The following is an 18597-nucleotide window of genomic DNA, read 5'->3' on the forward strand; positions in this document are numbered from 1 at the left end:
TAGCCAGACGCATGGTTTGAAATGCTGTATTTATGAATGTTTAGCATTTATTTATTGCAATTAATGTTCATATTTTTTATTCTGTTGACACTTGCTATTTGAAAAAAAAAGAACTCGTAAACCTGGGAACTCACAAAGTGGGAACTGCCTGTATATTCATAGCTAAATTATGTCCAATCTGTTAATCTGTCACTTGTTCATGAACATGGGGTGACACGAGATTAATGAAAAATTTTAGAGGAGCTCAAGGTAAAAAAAAAAAGATTGGGAACTTCTGTGATAGAGACATCTATAACAGAACACCACACAGATATACAATGCCATATGATTATTATTCAAATACATAACAACAAATAACCTTTATTTACTGGAAAACTAATAACCTGTGCTAAAACTTTTAGCTTTCTCTCCATTTTTCTCCATTAGTATGATCCTTTTGCACGATCCAGTTCATTCACAGGGATCTCTGCATGTTGCCACAATGTAGGTATTTTTTTTTTTTTTTCTTTTTATGAAATACCAAACACAAAATAGACTAGAACCTATAACACTTAGCACTATGCATGGGTTGAAGGTTAAGAAAATTAAAGATACTTGTCGACATTTACACATGAATTTCTATACACTACAATTTTCAGAAAATACACATGAAGGGAAGTTATTACAAAAAAAAATGTAAGTTGAATGGCTAAATGAGAAAGAAAAGTTGGTTCTGTGAGTTTAAAGTTTGACAGTAAGTGAATGTTGACTGGGGGTAGCACGTGTTCGGACTGGTTTGGAAGACATTATAAAGGGGACATTTTAGCAGTCAATTCAGAAGAACAGTGACCATGTACCATGTAAATATCTATAGAAAAGGCAAGCAGCCGAAACAGAACATCTATGAGAGAGGGAGTGGAGAGACTTTGTAAGAGATGGATCATTAATTAACCTAACTGGCCTCTTTAGAATGGAGTCCATAAGCCAGAGAGAAAATTATGAGGGCACTGCGCTTGATGTCGGAACAAATTTCCATGGCAGGGCAGACTTAACATTTGTACAGAGTGGGTAGCTGTTTAGAAGAAACATAATAACACATGCAAAACAAAAAAAAAAACAGTTTTTTAGATGCAGAGGAAACAATATTTGTGATGTGTTTATGCCAAGGAAGGTTAGAAGTCAGACTAATCCCTAATACAGATTTGTAGTCTTGTCTAGAAATCTGAGTGTTATCGAAGATAAGCATAAGAGCAGAAGAATCCTTTTCGTGAGATAAAAGATAGGACAAAAGTTTTAGAGGATTGAAATTGCATAAGTTATCTTTGTCCCATTTGAAAATTATCTAGAGATCAGCATTTTTGTTATTTTTGTTTTTTTTTTTTTTGGTTTTTTAGGAGCATTAGCAACTAAGGCCATACTGCTCCGGGATATGCGGTGGTCATTCCCTGACCTTTCCGCATCCTCCGTATTTGGTGGTGACGGGCTCGAATCCCGGTCTAATCAAGGAGCGTGTGCTACGCACTGCTGCTCCTTCCCACCTGGCTACGGAGGTTCCAGATCAGCATTTAAGGAATTAGTAATAAATATTCAAGAAGGTGAAGCATTTTATGGAGGATAAGGTTTCTCAAACTGGAATGAGATGTGCTGTCATCAGCAAAAATATGGATAGGATTTCCAATCAATGGAAGTAGGTAATTAATATACAAGAGGAAAAAAGTGGGAGAAAGAATTAACCCTTGTGGAATACCAGCATTAGTGCATAAGAGTTATAAGACAGACATCTACCATCACCTACAGTGGGTGGTCACAGAGAAAACTAGATATCCAATTGGAGAAAACCATTTCTAATTATGGTTTGACAGCTGTTGGCAAACCATAAGGTGGAAGCTTATTCAGATCTTTATGCCAAACACTATCAAAAGCATTTGAAATGTCAAGAGTAATTGCTTGAGTTTCACCAGACTTCCAATGAATGAACTCATCAAGACAAATGACATTTGTCCAATGTCATTTGTCTGATGAGTATAATGCGCAATCGTGCAGAGAAATAGTGGGCGAGTAAATTAGTGTCTTATAATGGGGGATTTTAATTTCCCGGGTATTGACTGGAATTTGTGGGTTGGTCACTTACACACTTGTGTAACTTGGCTTTTGTGGATTTATCGGATGATTGTTTTCGACAGCAGCATGTTTGGAAGGCAACTAGAGGGAGTAATACTCTTGATCTGATTATCAGTAGTGATTCTTCATGCATCAAGATTGGGCACCTCCGTAGCCAGGTGGGAAGGAGCAGCAGTGCGTAGCACATGCTTCTTGATTAGACCAGTGTTCGAGCCCGTCACCACCAAATACGGAGGATGCGGAAAGGTCAAGGGAATGACCACCGCATATTCCCGGAGCAATATGGCCTTAGTTGCTAATGCTCCTAAAAACCAAATAACAAAAACAAACAGCATCAAGAATCTGCAGATAAATAAACAACTAGGTGGCAGTGATCACAGTGTGCTGAAGTGGGATTTACTCAAAGAGGTAACTACCATCAGAGGTAAAGGGAAGGGTTTTTGCTTTCGTAAAGGTGACTACGGTGGTCTGAGACAGTATTTAAATTCTATACAGTGGAACCAACTGATGATGTTACCAACAGCAAATTCAAAATGGGAAGCATTCAAAGAATTAATCTTGGAAGCTACTAGACTTTTCATACCAACAAAGAAATATGTTCAAGATTTAGGCCTAAATGGATGTCAGATGAACTAATTAGACATGTGACAGAGAATAAAAATGCATGGGATACATATAAATTAACATATGACACAGAAGCCTATAGATATAAGCTGGTCTGTAACCAAGTTACAAAGGAGGTTAGGCAGGCGAAGGCAGATTACGAGAAATCTTTGGCAAAGGATGCAAAGAAAACCAGCAAAGAGTTCTTTACTTAGGTAAACTCTAGAAGGAAGGGAATGAATCAGATTGGTCCACTTGATATCGATGGTTCAACTGTTGATGATCCTGCTCAGGTATCTAACAAACTAAATGAATATTTTGCATTGACATTCACACATGAGGAGTTATATTCAGGGAGCGGAATGCCAGAGGTGAGTTAAACTCTGGCAGTAAGCTAGATAATCTTGTAATAACTGAGAGTAAAGTGGAGGAGAAATTGTTGAAGATAAACAAGAAAGGCACCTGGGGTGGATGGAATCTATCCAGTTATATTAAAGGAAGCGGCAAAGGACGTAATCAAACCCTTAGCCATAATTATGAGAGTTTCCCTGGATTCAGGGGAGGTACCCATGGACTGGAGATGTGCAAATGTGACCCCAATCCACAAAGGAGGATCAAAGGGAGAGACAGGTAATTAGAGACCTGTTAGTTTAACTTTTGTTCCAGGGAAATTAATGGAGACACTGGTTAAAGAAGCATTGCAGGATCATCTAGACAAGACCAGTTATAGCTTGGACACAGCATGGTTTTGTTAAGGGGAAGTCTTATCTGACTAATTTGATTGGATACTATGATGAGTCACAAAGGAACTGGATGCAAAGAATAACTTTGATATCATATATATTTGGATCTTAGAAAAGCCTTTGATACTGTTGCACAAGGCAGACTGCTGCACAAATTGGAGCAGTGGCATTGGAGGCAAATTGTTGCTATGGATAAAGGGATGGTTGAGTTGGAGAAGACAGAGAGTGGTAATCAATGGACACTGCCCTTCGTGGACTAATGTTATTAGTGGAGTCCCTCAGGGTTCGGTGTTGGGTCTATCATTGTTTTCTGTATTTATATATGATATTTATGATGGTATATCAGGCTTAATGTCCAAGTTTACAGACGATACGAAGGTTGGCAGGGTTGTTAATGATACTAATGACAGTACACTGCTGCAATAGAATCTAGAAAAGTTGAGCAGATGGGCTGAGAGGTGGCAAATAAAGTTTAACATTGACAAATGTAAAGTACTACATATGAGAAGCAGTAATCCCAGAATAACGTATCAACTCTGTGGTACCACCCTGAAAGTGGTAGAGAATGAAAAGGATCTGGGGGTAATTGTGCAGGCAGATATGAAGTTTTCTGAGCAGTGAAGATGGTCTGCAAGAGTAGCTCATGGTGTCTTTCAATGATATACAGGAATTTTTCTAGCAGAGATAAGGAGGTCATTATCTCCTTGTATAAAGCAATGGTCAGGCCACACCTTGAGTACTGTGTACAGGTCTGGAGGCCTCATTTTAAGAAGGATGTAGAGCTGTTGAAACGAGTACAGAAGGGCAACAAGATTAGTGAATGGAACAAAGGGTTGCTCTTACGAAGAAAGGCTTAAGTTTTAAGAAGGATGTAAATGCTCATTTTAAGAAGGATGTAGAGATGTTGGAACGAGTACCGAGTAGGGCAACAAGATTAGTGAATAGAACAAAGGGTTGCTCTTACGAAGAAAGGCTTAAGTTTTAAGAAGGATGTAGATGCTCATTTTAAGAAGGATGTAGAGATGTTGGAACGAGTACCGAGAAGGGCAACAAGATTAGTGAATAGAACAAAGGGTTGCTCTTACGAAGAAAGGCTTAAGTTTTGCAAATTACAGTGTCTGGAGACTAGGCACCTGCGAGGTGATCTGATTGAGGTGTATAAAGCATGAGCATGCTCGATGCTGATGGGATTCTTCCTCTTGCTCAGAATAATCACCTGAGAGAGCATAAATTCAAATTGAGGAAAGACGGTTATAGAATAGATGTGCGGAAATTTGCCTTTAGCCAGCGGGTGGTTGACTGCTGGAACAAACTTCCATCTGTTATTATAGAAGTTGATAGCTTAAATAGATTCAAGGCAGAACTTGAAAAACATTTGGAGCAAGTGGATGAGTGAAATAAGGGGGTTTTTTTTTGTTTTTTTTTTTGGTTGATGCTATATAAGCTTACTTTCTTGCATCATGTGCCTTTGCTAATGCTAATAGATGGATAACATAACCCAGAATATCACCTATGGATTGACACTGACACAATCCATACTGGCAATCATTGTTAAGATGAAAGGTTTCAAGTGATTCTTGCACTGCTTCAAATGGAATGAACAGTAGCCTGGAAAGTGAGGTGCTGAGGATTTCAAGGACTGCTGGGAGTTATCATGGAACAAGTAAATACAGCAACTCTCTGACTTACGTAATACCCAACTTACAGAAATTCGACTTTACGTAAGTTTTCGCCGGCAGGTACAAACTTTAAAAAATAATGGATACATATTTTGCATCCCATACAAAAAAATTTAAGGTATCGTGAAAATATCATAATGTGAACCCAATAACACATTTCTTTTTCTTTTTTTTTTTTGTAATTCGTTCAAAATCCTTAAAAGTTGAAAATTTCACTATATTACTAAGCTATTTATCTCTCTAAAAAGTCATATTTATAACGAAAATTGCACTACCCTTTCATTGTTATCATATGTTTCTGTTATAAGAATCAATTTTGAACGTCTTTGTGATATTTTTCTAAAGCACATTTCTGGAGGTCACGATCATAAAACAACAAAAACAATTTGCACTTTCTGGTTTATTGGGATTTTCTGTTAGTGCATCTAATTATAAACGGGTTAAACTTGATCTTATTACATTTACGATAATACCGATAACTGCAAGTGTGTGGGTTTTTACGCTATTGTGGTGAAACATGTTCCCCTTCACTGAAATCTTCAATAATAAAAAAAAACAAATTTTCAGAAACTTCTCTTCATTCCTATTTACGTATTACAATGATGAAGGGAAAGCGACCAATGAAAAGTGCAAGTGGTGGTAGTGCCAGGAAACGAAACAAAATTGATTTAGAAATGAAGATGAAAATGATTAAGAAGCAGAACAAAGTTTGTCCTCTATTGCATGGAGGAGTTAATAGGAAGAAGAAAAGGAATTATCTAATGAAGAACTTATTGACTTGCACGCAGCGACAGTGAAAGAAGAAAATGCTGACGAAGCTCAAGATGAACCAAATGAGGAGCTGAGACGCTTCATCACCAGAGAGATGGCAATGGCAAGGTTTGAAAAGATGGATCTTGACAGCGAACGATTCTTCAATGTTAACAGATGGGTGAATGATATGCTTGCCTGCTACAAAGAAAGCAACAATGAAAAGAAAAAAGCCATCGTCCAGTCATCCATTAATATGTTCTTTCGTAAGGTTGAGAGGCCGACTCCCTTTTAAATCTCCACAATCCTCAACCTCCACAGCATTGTACTTATCGGCTGAAGATATCAATTCTGGCAATGCTGTTCAAGAGGTAAAACTTACTGACGTTATGCCTCCGCTCTTTTTTTGTAATTTTATAATTTTTTTAAATTGCACGCTTTTGTATTTTTCCTGCGCATGAGATAAAAAATTGAATAAATACAATAAATAATTCTATTTATATGTTCGTCGAATGTTTCTTTTTTGATTCAGTCAATTCAGCGACCACAGTTGCGAGTGCTGCACAAGCATGGGAGAAATTCCAGCTTGCGTAGTGTTCACTGATATGCAACCCTTACATAAGTCGGGATAATTCCTATATATGGGTTGTGTTAGGGTAACTGAGAGTAAGAAAAGAAGCATGTACACTAATGCTAAGAGTAAAGTAAATAAATTCAATGAATTTGAAGTGCTGGTGAACACATCAAAGGTGGATACTGTTGGGATATCAGAGATATAGTGTCACACAGAGATAAATAATGCAGAATTGGAATTTAAGGTGTACAATGTGTACAGAAAGGATAGACAGGATACCAAGGGAGAAGGGGTCATGCTGTTAAAAGGGTCACATAAAATCTAAGGAAGTACATTCAGCTGACTTGGGTGAACAGTGCAGTGTTAAGTCAGTTTGGTGTGACATAATGTCTCACACACTAGAAAGACTTTTGTGGATTTATTGGATGATTGTTTTCTGCAGCAGCATGTTCGAGAGGCAACCAGAAAGGGTAATACTCTTGATCTGGTTATCAGCAGTGATCATTCGTGTATTAAGAATTTGCAGATAAAGGAAACACTAGGTGGCAGTGATCACAGTGTACTGATGTGGGATTTACTTAAAGATATAATTACCATCAGGGGTAAAGGAAAGGGTTTTTGCTTCTGTAAAGGTGAGTACAGTGGTCTCAAACAGTTTTTAAATTCTGTACAGTGGGATCAACTGACGATGTTACCAACAGTAAATTCTAAGTGGGAAGAATTCAAGGAATTAATCGTGGATGCTAGTAAAAGTTTCATACCTATTAAGAAATATTGTTCAATGTTTAGGCCTAAATGGTTATCAAATGAACTAATGAGACTCGTGACAGAGAAGAAAAACGCATCTAAATTATCAAGCGACTCAGAAGCCTATGGCAGATATAAGCAAGTCTATAATCAGGTCACAAAGGAGGTTAGGCAGGCGAAGACAGATTACGAGAAATCTTTGGCAAAAGATGCTAAGAAAAACAGCAAGGATTTCTTTACTTATAAATTCTAAAAGGAAGGAGATGAATCTGATTGGTCCACTTGATATCGATGGTTCGACTGTTGATGATCCTGCTCAGATAGCAAACAAACTGAATGAGTATTTTGCATCTACATTCACACATGAGGAGTTATTAAGGTTTGAAAATGGCAGAAGGTTATCAAATTGTAGCAGGGTGCTTAATGATTTTGTTGTTGTTGTTGTTGTTATTATTTGGTTTTTAGGAGCATTAGCAAATAAGGCCATATTGCTCCGGGATATGCGGTGGGCATTCCCTGACCTTTCTGCATCCTCTGTATTTGGTGGTGACGGGCTCGAACCCCGGTCTAATCAAGAAGCATGTGCTACGCACTGCTGCTCCTCCCCACCTGGCTACGGAGGCGCCTAATGATTTTGTAATAACAGAGCAAAGTACAGGAGAAATTGTTGAAGTTAAACATAAGAAAGGCACCTGGGGTCGATGGGATCTATCCAGTTATATTAAAGGAGGCAGCGAAGCAACTAGGCAAACCCTTAGCCATAATTATGAGAGCATCCTTGGACTCAGGGGAGGTCCCCATGGACTGGAGATGTGCACATGTATCCCCAATTCACAAAGGGGGATCGAAGGGTGACACAAGTAAGTACAGACCAGTTAGTTTAACTTCTGTTCTGGGTAAAATAATGGAATCACTGGTTAAAGATGCACTGCAGAATCATCTAGACACGACTGCAGCAATAATTCTTACACAGCATGAGTTTGTTAAGGGAAAGTCTTGTCTGACAAATTTGATAGGATATTATGATGTGGTTACAAAGGAACTGGATGCAAAAATAATTTTGATATCATATATTTGGATATCAGGAAAGCTTTTGACACTGTTGCACATGGAAGACTATTGTACAAATTGGAGCAGAATGGTATTAAGGGTAAGTTGCTACAATGGATAAAAGGATGGTTAAGTGGGAGAAGACAGAGGGTGGTAATCAATGGGTGCTGCTCTTTGTTGACTAATGTTATTAGTGGAGTCCCACAGGATTTGGTGTTGGGTCCACTGTTGTTTTCTATATTTATCAATGATATTGATGAAGGTATATCAGGCTTAATGTCGAAGTTTGCAGATGATACAAAGGTTGGCAGGGTTGTTAATGACAGTAATGGCAGTGTGCTACTGCAACAGGATCTAGATAATTTGGGCAGATGGGCTAAGAAGTGGCAACTGAAGTTTAACCTTGACAAATGCAAAGTACTGCATATGGTTAGAAGTGACCCCAGAGAAACGTACCAACTGTGTGGTACTACACTTAAGGTGGTAGAAAATGAAAAAGACCTGGGAGTAATTGTGCAGTCAGATATGAAGTTTTCTGAGCAATGCAGACAGGCTGCCAAGGCAGATCATTGCGTTTTGTCAATGATATATAGGAATTTTTCTAGCAAGGAAAAGGTGATTGTCCCTCTGTATAAGGCAATGGTCAGGCCACGCCTTGGGTACTGCATACAGGTCTGGAGGCCTCATTTTAGGAAGGATGTAGATTTGGTTGGGCATGTACAGAGAAGGGCAACAAGATTGGTGAGGGGAATGAAGGGATCTTCTTACCAAGAGAGGCTTAAGTTCTGCAAATTGCAGTGGCTGGAGACTAGGCACCTGCACGGTGATCTGATTGAGGTGCATAAGGCCTTGAATGGATTGATCACGCTGAATTCTGATGGGATCCTTCCATTTGTTCAGATTACGAACCTAAGGGGGCATAAATTCAAATTAAGAAAAGACAGATGTAGAATAGATGTGTGTAAATTTGCATTTAGCCATGGGGTGGTTAATTGCTGGAACAAACTTCCATCTGTCATTGTGGAAGTTGATAGGTTAAATAAATTTAAGGAGGAACTGGACAGGCATTTGGAGGGAATGGTGTGATTTTTTTTTTTTTTTTTTTTTGGCTGATGCTGCATAGGCTCATACACTTTCTTTCTTGCATCACATGCCACCACTACTATAAGCACTGGGAAAGCAAAGTTGAGAGCAGGAGTGTGTTATAGGCCTAATGACTCTGATGAGTACAATGAACAACTCTACAGAGAAATAGATTGGGCGAGTAAATCAGATTGTCTTCTAATGGGGGATTTTAACTTCCCAGATGTAGGCTGAACTTGTGGATTGGTCACTCGCACACTAGCAAGACTGTTGTGGATTTATTGGATGACTGTTTTCTACAGCAACATGTTTGAGAGACAACCACAGGGAGTAATACTCTTGATCTGATTATCAGCAGTGATTATTCATGCATTAAGATCTTCAGATAAAGGAACCACTAGGTGACAGTGATCACAGTGTACTAATGTGGGATTTACTAAAGGATGTAACTACCATAAGGGGTAAAGGGAAGAGTTTTTGCTTTCATAAAGGTGATCTCAGAAAATTTTTAAATTCTATACAGCGGGACCAATTGATGATGTTACCAACAGCAAATTCTAAATAGGAAGCATTCAAGGAATTAATCTTGGAAGCTACTAGGTTTTTCATACCATCTAAGAAACACTGTTCAAGGTTTAGGCCTAAATGGATGTCAGATGAACTAATGAGATGCGTGGCAGAAAAGAAAAATGCATGGGACACAAATTATCAGGAGACAGATGTCTATGGTAAATATAAGATAGTCTGTAATCAAGTGATGAAGAAGATTAGGCAAGCAAAGGCAGATTATGAGAAATCTTTCACAAAGGATGCAAAGAAAAACCGTAAAGACTTCTTTACTTATGTAAACTCTACAAGGAAGGGGATGAATCAGAATTGGTCCAATCAGAATCAGAATTGGTCCAATTCATATTGATGGTTCAATCATTGATTATGCTGCTCAGGTAGTTGAAAATCCGAATGAGTATTTTGCATCTTCGTTCACACATGAGGAGTTATTCAGGGAGGGGAATGACAGAAGTTTATCAAATTCTGGCAAGGAGCTAAATGATTTTGTAATAAATGAAAGCAAAGTGAAGGAGAAATTGCTGAAGTTAAACATAAGAAAGACACCTGGGGCAGATGGAATGTATCCAGTTATATTAAAGGAGGCAGCAAAGGATGTAAGGAGACCCTTAGCCATGGCTGTGACTCATGCACATCTCCAGTCCCCATGGACTGGAGATGTACAAATGTATCCCTGGATTAAAGAGTGACATGAGTAATTACAGACCTGTTAGTTTAACTTCTGTTCCTTGGAAAATAATGGAGTCACTGGTTCAAGAAGTGATGCAGGATCATGTAGACATGGCTGTAGTAATAATACAGACACGGCATGGGTTTGTTACGGGGAAGTCTTGTCTGACTAATTTGATTGGATACTATGACGTGGTCACAAAGGAACTGGATGCAAAAAATAATTTTGATATCATATACTTGGATTTCAGGAAAGCTTTTGATACTGTTGCACATGGAAGACTACTGTACAAGTTGGAGCAGTATAGCATTAAGGACAAGTTGCTGCTATGGATAAATGGATGGTTGAGGGGGGAGAAGATAGAGTGGTAATCAATGGACACTGCTCTTCATGAACTAATGTTATTAGTGGTATACCCCAGGAGTCTGTGTTGGGCCCATTTTTGTTTTCTGTATTTATCAATGATACCGATGAAGATATATATGAGGCTTAATGTCCAAGTTTGCAGACAATACGAAGGTTGGTAGGGTTGTTAATGACAGTAAGGACAGTACGCTACTGCAACAGGGTCTAGAAAAGTTGAGTAGATGGATGAGAGGTGGCAGTTTAACATTCATAAATGCAAAGTACTGCATATGGGTAGCAGTAACCGTAGAGTAACATACTACTATGCAGTACTACACTCAGGGTAGTGAAGCATGAAAAAGACCTGGAGGAATTTGTGCAGTCAGATATGAAGTTTTCTTGGCAGTGCAGACAGGCTGCAAGAGTAGCTCATGAGGTCTTGTCAATGATATATAGGAATTTTGCTAGCAGGGATATGGAGGTGATTATCCCCTTCTATAAGACAATGGTCAGGCCACACCTTGAGTACTGCATACAGGTCGGTAGGCCTCATTTTAGGAAAGATGCTGAATTACTAGAATGAGTACAGAGAAGTGCAACAAGATTAGTGAGCAGAACAAAAGGTTGCCATTACAAAGAGAGGACTAAGTTCCGCAAATTGCAGCGTCTTGAGATTGGGCACCTATGAGGTGATCTGATTGAGGTGTATAAGGCCTTGAATGATTTGAGCAAGCTCAATGCTGATGGCATTCTTCCTCTTGTTCAGATTTCACGCCTGAGGGGGTATAAATTCAAATTGAGGCAAGACGGCTGTAGATAGATGTGTTGAAATTTTCCTTTAGCCAGCGGATGATCGATTGCTGGAAAAAGCTTCCATCTGTCATTGTGAAAGTTTACAGCTTAAATAAATTCAAGGCTGAACTAGACAAACTTTTGGTGTAAATGGATGAATGAAACAGGAAGGGGGTTTTTTGTTTATTTTTTTTGGCTGATGCTATATATGCTTGCTTTCTTGCATCATATGCCTCTGCTAATGCTAATGCTAAGATAGTTTTGGAGTTGGCGGTTAATGTATTTCTCCACTACTTTTAGAAAGTGTTGAGGTAAGTGCAATGGGATTATAACTGGATGGGAGGGATCTGTTGCCCTTTTTCAGGAACTTGCTGGACATGGGCAAATTTTCAAGCAGAAGAAGGAAAAATACCAGTAGAATAAGAAAGTGTAAAAAGGTGATGGAACAGGAGGACAGGAGGAAGCTCAGGAGACAGGTTTTGAGAACAACTATGGAAATACCATCAGGACCTGGAGCTTTCTTGACATCAAGATAATTGAAAATTCTTCTGACATCCTTTTGACAGAAAACCACAGCAGGTATTAAGTGGAGCATAGTGGGAATGGGGTTGAAGAAATGGCAGGTATTAAGTGGAGTATAGTGGGAATGAGGTTGAAGAAATGTACACTGAAATTGAGAGTATTCTAGATGAGCAGAAAACCCACTACACTATTATTATGGGGGACTTCAATGCTAAGGTTGGAAAAAGGCAAAACAGTGCAGAAAGAGGAACTATAGGAAATTCTGGAATTGGGGAAAGAAATAAAAGAGGTGAAAGACTTGTGGAATTTGCAGAATCTCAAGGAATGTCAGTAATGAACACTTTTTTCAAGAAAAGGGTGAACAGAAAGTGGACATGGAAGAGTCCAAATGGATTAACAACTAATGAAATCGACTTCATCCTCACTAACAGAAGATATATTGTGAATGATGTTACCATCCTGAATAAGGTTTGTTTGTTGTTGTTTGGAGCATTAGCAACTAAGGCCATATTACTCCGGGATATGCGGTAGTCATTCCCTGACCTTTCCGCATCCTCCGTATTTGGTGGTCACGGGCTCGAACCCCGGTCTAATCAATAAGCGTGTGCTACGCACTGCTGCTCCTGCTCACCTGGCTACGGAGGCACCACACCTGAATAAGGTAAATGTTGGAAGTGATCACAGAATGGTAAGATGTACACTTGGTATAGATGTAGGAAAGGAAAGGAAAAAACTGACTCGAGTAAATAATACAAAGGTCTTTGAAATAACAGAGGAGGAGAAAAAAAAGCAGTATGTACTGGAACTTAAGAACAAGTTTGAGCTTCTGCAGACTGCTCAGGACCAAGATATCGACGAGGAATATTACAACTTTCTGAAAGTGATAAAGCCCAAGAAACCTATAGGGAAACAGAAATCCAAAGAAGAAAAAATTAGTCAAGAAACACTTGTCATGATGAACCAAAGATGACAAATGAAGAGCAAGAAAAACACTGACAGGGAGAAAATTGAATATACTGAGTTATGCAAAGCCATTAGAAAGAGACTCAGAGAGGACATAAGAAGATTTAACACAAGAAAAGTAGAACAAGCATTAAGGGAAAACAAAGGATTTAAATTAGCAGCCATGAGCAGTAATACAGAAAGACAAATGATACTGAAACTGAAGAATAGCGATGGTGTACTTATAAACAGCAGAGAAGGCATAATTCAAATAGCAGAAGACTACTATAGAGAATTATACAAGGATCGAGGGAATGATACCAGCAGTGGGGAAGATGGCTTGCAAAGTAGCAACACATACGACATACCCGATATTCTTCCTGATGAGGTAGAACATGCATTGAAGAAAATGAAGAATCGGAAAGCCCCGGGGGAAGATGAAGTTACTGCAGAGTTGTTAAAATTGGGAGGAAGAGACATAACACAAAAACTGGCAAGGCTCTTCACAAAGTGCATTAGAAAAGGTGTGATGCCTAAGCAGTGGAATAATGCAATCATAGTTTTGCTGCATAAGAAAGGAGATAAATCAGAAATTGGAAATTATAGACCAATTAGCTTGTTATCTCATATCTACAAGTTGTTCACAAGGGTCATTACTAACAGATTAGAAAGAATACTTGATGAGAATCAACCAAAAGAGCAAGCTGGCTTTAGGACAGGATTCTCAACTATGGATCACCTTCACGTAATATCACAGCTAATGGAGAAAGCAAATGAATATAAAACACCATTATGCCTGGCATTTGTGGATTATGAAAAGGCATTTGACTCCATACAGCATAAGGCAATGTTTCGGGCACTGGAAAGACAAGGCATAGATACACCATATATTATGATTTTGAAGAAAATATATGAGAGTGCTACATCCTTTATTAGACTAGATAAAGACAGTAGCAAATTTAAAATCGAGAAAGGAGTTCGACAAGGAGACACAATATCTCCGAAGCTGTTTACTGCTGCCCTTGAGGAAGCTTTCAGAAGATTAGACTGGTCGCAGAAAGGAGTCAATGTGAACGGAGAGTACCTAAACCATTTACGATTTGCAGATGACATTGTGGTCATAAGCCACGATCCCAAAGAATTAGAGGAAAATCTTAATCAGTTATGCACAGTTAGTAAGGATTTTGGACTAAAGATGAATATGGCTAAAACAACAGTAATGATGAACAAGTATGCCACAGAAAGGGAAATAATGATTTAAGGAGCAGTAATTGAAAAGGTGGAGTCATATACTTATCTGGGACAAGTTATTAGCTGTAATAATGATAAATGGCTGGAAGTCAAGAGAAGAATAAATTTTGGATGGATAGCATTCAGGAAATATAGTCACATACTGAAGAGCAATATCCCAGTTTGTCTGAAACGTAAAATAATGAATCAATGTATACTCCCCACCATGACTTATGGAAGTGAAACTTGGGCACTCACCAAAAGAATGGAAGAGAAGCTAAGAACTACACAGCGAAGAATGGAACGAATTATATTGGGAATCAGACTGTTAGATAAGAAAAGAAACACATGGATTAAGCAGCAAACTCAAGTAAAGGAAATTCTTATCAAAACTAAAGAACTAAAATGGTCTTGGGCAGGACACATAGCTCGAAGACATGACAACAGATGGACTAAGAAAATAACAGAATGGGTACCCAAGAGGAGCTAGAAGAAAACCTGGAAGACAAAGGCGGAGATGGATAGATGAAATTCATGAGTTTTTAAGTAGTAAATGGATGACCAGTGCTCAAAACAGAAGGAACTGGAAAGTTGCTGGAGAGGCCTTCATCCTGCAGTGGATTGAAAATGGCTGATGATGATGAGTGGGAATGGTAGGAGGTGGTTTACCAAGATCATCAATACATGAGTTAGAAGAAAAGTAGGATGCTAGCAGGTCAGCTTTATCTTTAGCTGAGTTGGCAATAGAACTGTCTGGTTTTGACAGAGGTGAGAACAGAGATGGGCAAAAACTGCAGATTGCATAAATCTGGAGATTTGGCTGCAATGTACCGTCATCAAAATCATTTCGCTTTAGTGGTATGCATTAACTGGAACTATCAATCTGTCTTTCTTTTTAGCATTTCTCTGCTACTACTACTCCAGTTTTCAAGTCTGCCATAACAGTTGCTCTCACTGCCAACAATGAGAGCAATCTGCTTTCAATTTGACAATTTATTTTTGTTGGAAACGGTCACCACAATAGGACACAGCTTGGAATAATTTTGATTATTGACACCTGCAACAATTGAACATAGCATATTTTCAAAGTCATCAGTACCTCATCTTTTTCTCTCAGTCCAATGCCTAGAGTTTTTTTTTTTTTTTCCCCTCCCCTTCCATGTCCAATTTTGCTATCTCACAAAAGGCACCTCCATAGCCAGGTGGGAAGGAGCAGCAGTGCGTAGCACACGCTTCTTGATTAAACCGGGGTTTGAGCCCGTCACCACCAAATACAGAGGATGCAGAAAGGTCAGGGAATGACCACCACATATCCCCGGAGCAATATGGCCTTAGTTGCTAATGCTCGTAAAAAAAAATTAAATAACAAAAAACAAAATAGCTATCTCACTATCAGTGAAACATTTCTGAATGATGTGTTGTTGTTGTTGTTTGTGTTTGTTATTTGGTTTTTAGGAGCATTAGCAACTAAGGCCATATTTCTCCGGGTATATGCGATGGTCATTCCCTGACCTTTCCACATCCTCCGTATTTGGTGGTCACGGGCTCGAACCCCAGTCTAATCAAGAAGAGTGTGCTACGCTCTGCTGCTCCTGCCCACCTGGCTACAGAGGCACCTCTGAATGATGTACCTGTATGATAACACAGCATATGGTGGGAGGGGGAATGCCCAGAAGAGGATTCCAGAGTCTTGTTTTAAGAGATGTCAGTGGAACCAACATAAAAAATGTGCTATATACCAATGAGATTTAATGTTAAAATAGCAAAATATCGCTAATTTGCATCAAATTTTGCAAAATAGCAAAATTATTATTATTATACATTTATAAATAAGTAAATTATTGCAAAGATCTGACTGCTATCTTTTATTAGCACCTAGGCCACTGAAAAAATTTTAAATTTCAGTACAGCTACAGTCTGGCTCTGTGTTCAGACAAATCACTGTTCTGAAGTGAACAGCCATTAACAACTTAATGGGCATATTAGGATTATAATAGGTAATGGTTCAAATTAAAAGGAAAACAGTGGTAAATAATAAATAAGACAAATAGTGAGGGATATGCATTTCAGAAACTATTTTTTCTCTCTCTCTCTCCCTCTCTCTCTCTCTTACAAAAACAGCACTGGACTCATCTTTGCTTTAAAATGCTACATCTATTTCCGTTTAGTTTTACACACTGCACATTGGTTCTATGATTATTTGTTTGTAAATGTCTGATTACACTGTGTTTCCCCACCACTTAAAATTGAAAAATCATTACACAGAGCAAACATGTTACATTTTCCTAATTTTATACTACACAGAAAAGCTCGTATATATTTCTTAAAGATTACATTGTACAGTAAACCCCCGCTATTCGCGGTATCTGTATTCGCGGTTTTGCGTATTCGCGATCGCTGATTTAATATAAAATGAAACCTAAAAAAATTTTAATTTTAAAGTGCCGTGAACATTTTCTGCCATAAAAAAACATGGGCGTGGCTAAAATTATCTTTCCCTGTCAAAACAGCGCTCAGTGGGTGGGGGGAGAGGGGTAACAAAATCGCGAGCATGGGTAATCAATGGACACTGCTCATCGTGGACTAATGTTATTAGTGGAGTCCCTCAGGGTTCAGTATTGGGGCCTTTATTGTTTTCTGTATTTATAAATGATATTGATGATGGTATATCAGGCTTAATGTCCAAGTTTGCAGACGATACGAAGGTTGGCAGGGTTGTCAAGGACACTACTGACACTATGCTGCTGCAACAGGATTTGGAAAGGTTGAGCAGATGGGCTTCGAGGTGGCAAATGAAGTTTAACATTGACAAATGTAAAGTACTACATATGGGAAACAGCAACCCCAGAGCAACGTATCAACTCTGTGGTACTACACTGACAGTGGTAGAGAATGAAAGGGACCTGGGGGTGGTGGTGCAGGCAGATATGAAGTTCTCTGAGCAGTGCAGACGAGCTGCAAGAGTAGCTCATGGTGTATTGTCAATGATATATAGGAATTTTTCTAGCAGGGATAAGGAGGTGATTATTCCCTTGTATAAGGCAATGGTCAGGCCACACCTAGAGTACTGTATACAGGCCTGGAGGCCTCATTTCAGGAAGGATGTAGAGCTGCTGGAACGAGTACAGAGAAGGGCAACTAGATTGGTGAATGGGACAAAGGGGTTCTCTTACGAAGAAAGGCTTAAGTTTTGCAAATTACAGTGTCTGGAAACTAGGCACCAGCGGGGTGATCTGATAGAGGTGTACAAAGCCTTGAATGGTTTGAGCATGCTCAATGCTGATGGGATTCTTCCTCTAGCTCAGAAAAATCACCTGAGAGGGCATAAATTCAAATTGAGGAAAGACAGATGTAGGATAGATGTGCGGAAATTTGCCTTTAGCCAGCGGGTGGTTGGTGGGTGGAACAGACTTCCATCCCTTGTCGTGGAAGTTGATAGCCTAAATAAGTTTAAGGCTCAGCTGGACAGGTATTTCGAACGAACAGAGGGGTGAAGTGGAAGTGGTTATTTTTATTTATTTATGTTACTTTTTTTCTTTTTTTTTTTTTTTTTTTTTTTTTGGCTGATGCTGCATAAGCTTGCTTTCTTGCATCAAATGCCTCTACTAATGCTAATGCTAATGCTATTTCTCGCTAATCCTTGTTCAGTATGTGTTATGCGCTTGCCATGGAAGGTTTCGTCGTTTGCTTTTAATTTATATGCTTACAAAAGTGATAAATCTACCGTTTTGCAGTGTAAAACAGACTTTTTCGAGTGTGTTAACGGAAGAAAGTGACTTTATTGTGGACAAGTTCTTTCTAAGACATACAAAAATATGGCTACGAATAACAAGGGAAATGTGAAAATATCAAAGAAGGTGATGACATTAGCGAATAAAATTGGGTTATTAGACAAAATTTCTAATGGTGAAAGTGTCTCCTCAGTGGCAAAACATTATAAAATCAATGAGTCAATGGTATGATCAATCAAAAAATCGGAAGAAAAAATCCTCCGTAGTGTCCGTGAAAACGCGCTAATTGCTTCAAAAATTTGCTCTGTAACTCGTGATGTTAAATTAGAAAAAATGGAAAAAGCTTTAAATCTGTGGATAGAATACCGAACTAAAAATAAAATTCCATTAAATTTGCTCATCATTCGTGAAAATGCAAAACTCCTTTATCAACACTTTAGCGAAACTCATGCACTGGCGGGATAAGTTT

The 18597-nt window shown here is 38.7% G+C and overlaps 1 protein-coding gene across 1 annotated transcript in view; it reads right to left on the minus strand.

Annotated features, from left to right (window-relative positions):
* LOC150088529 (ciliated left-right organizer metallopeptidase-like) overlaps positions 1-18597 on the minus strand; it is a 189946-nt gene that overhangs the window by 43279 nt on the left and 128070 nt on the right. The gene's annotated exons all lie outside the window — the stretch shown is intronic.

Source organism: Mastigoproctus giganteus, chromosome 3, assembly GCF_048544385.1.
Source record: "Mastigoproctus giganteus isolate SK-2022 chromosome 3, ASM4854438v1, whole genome shotgun sequence".
NCBI classification, from domain to species: domain Eukaryota; kingdom Metazoa; phylum Arthropoda; class Arachnida; order Uropygi; family Thelyphonidae; genus Mastigoproctus; species Mastigoproctus giganteus.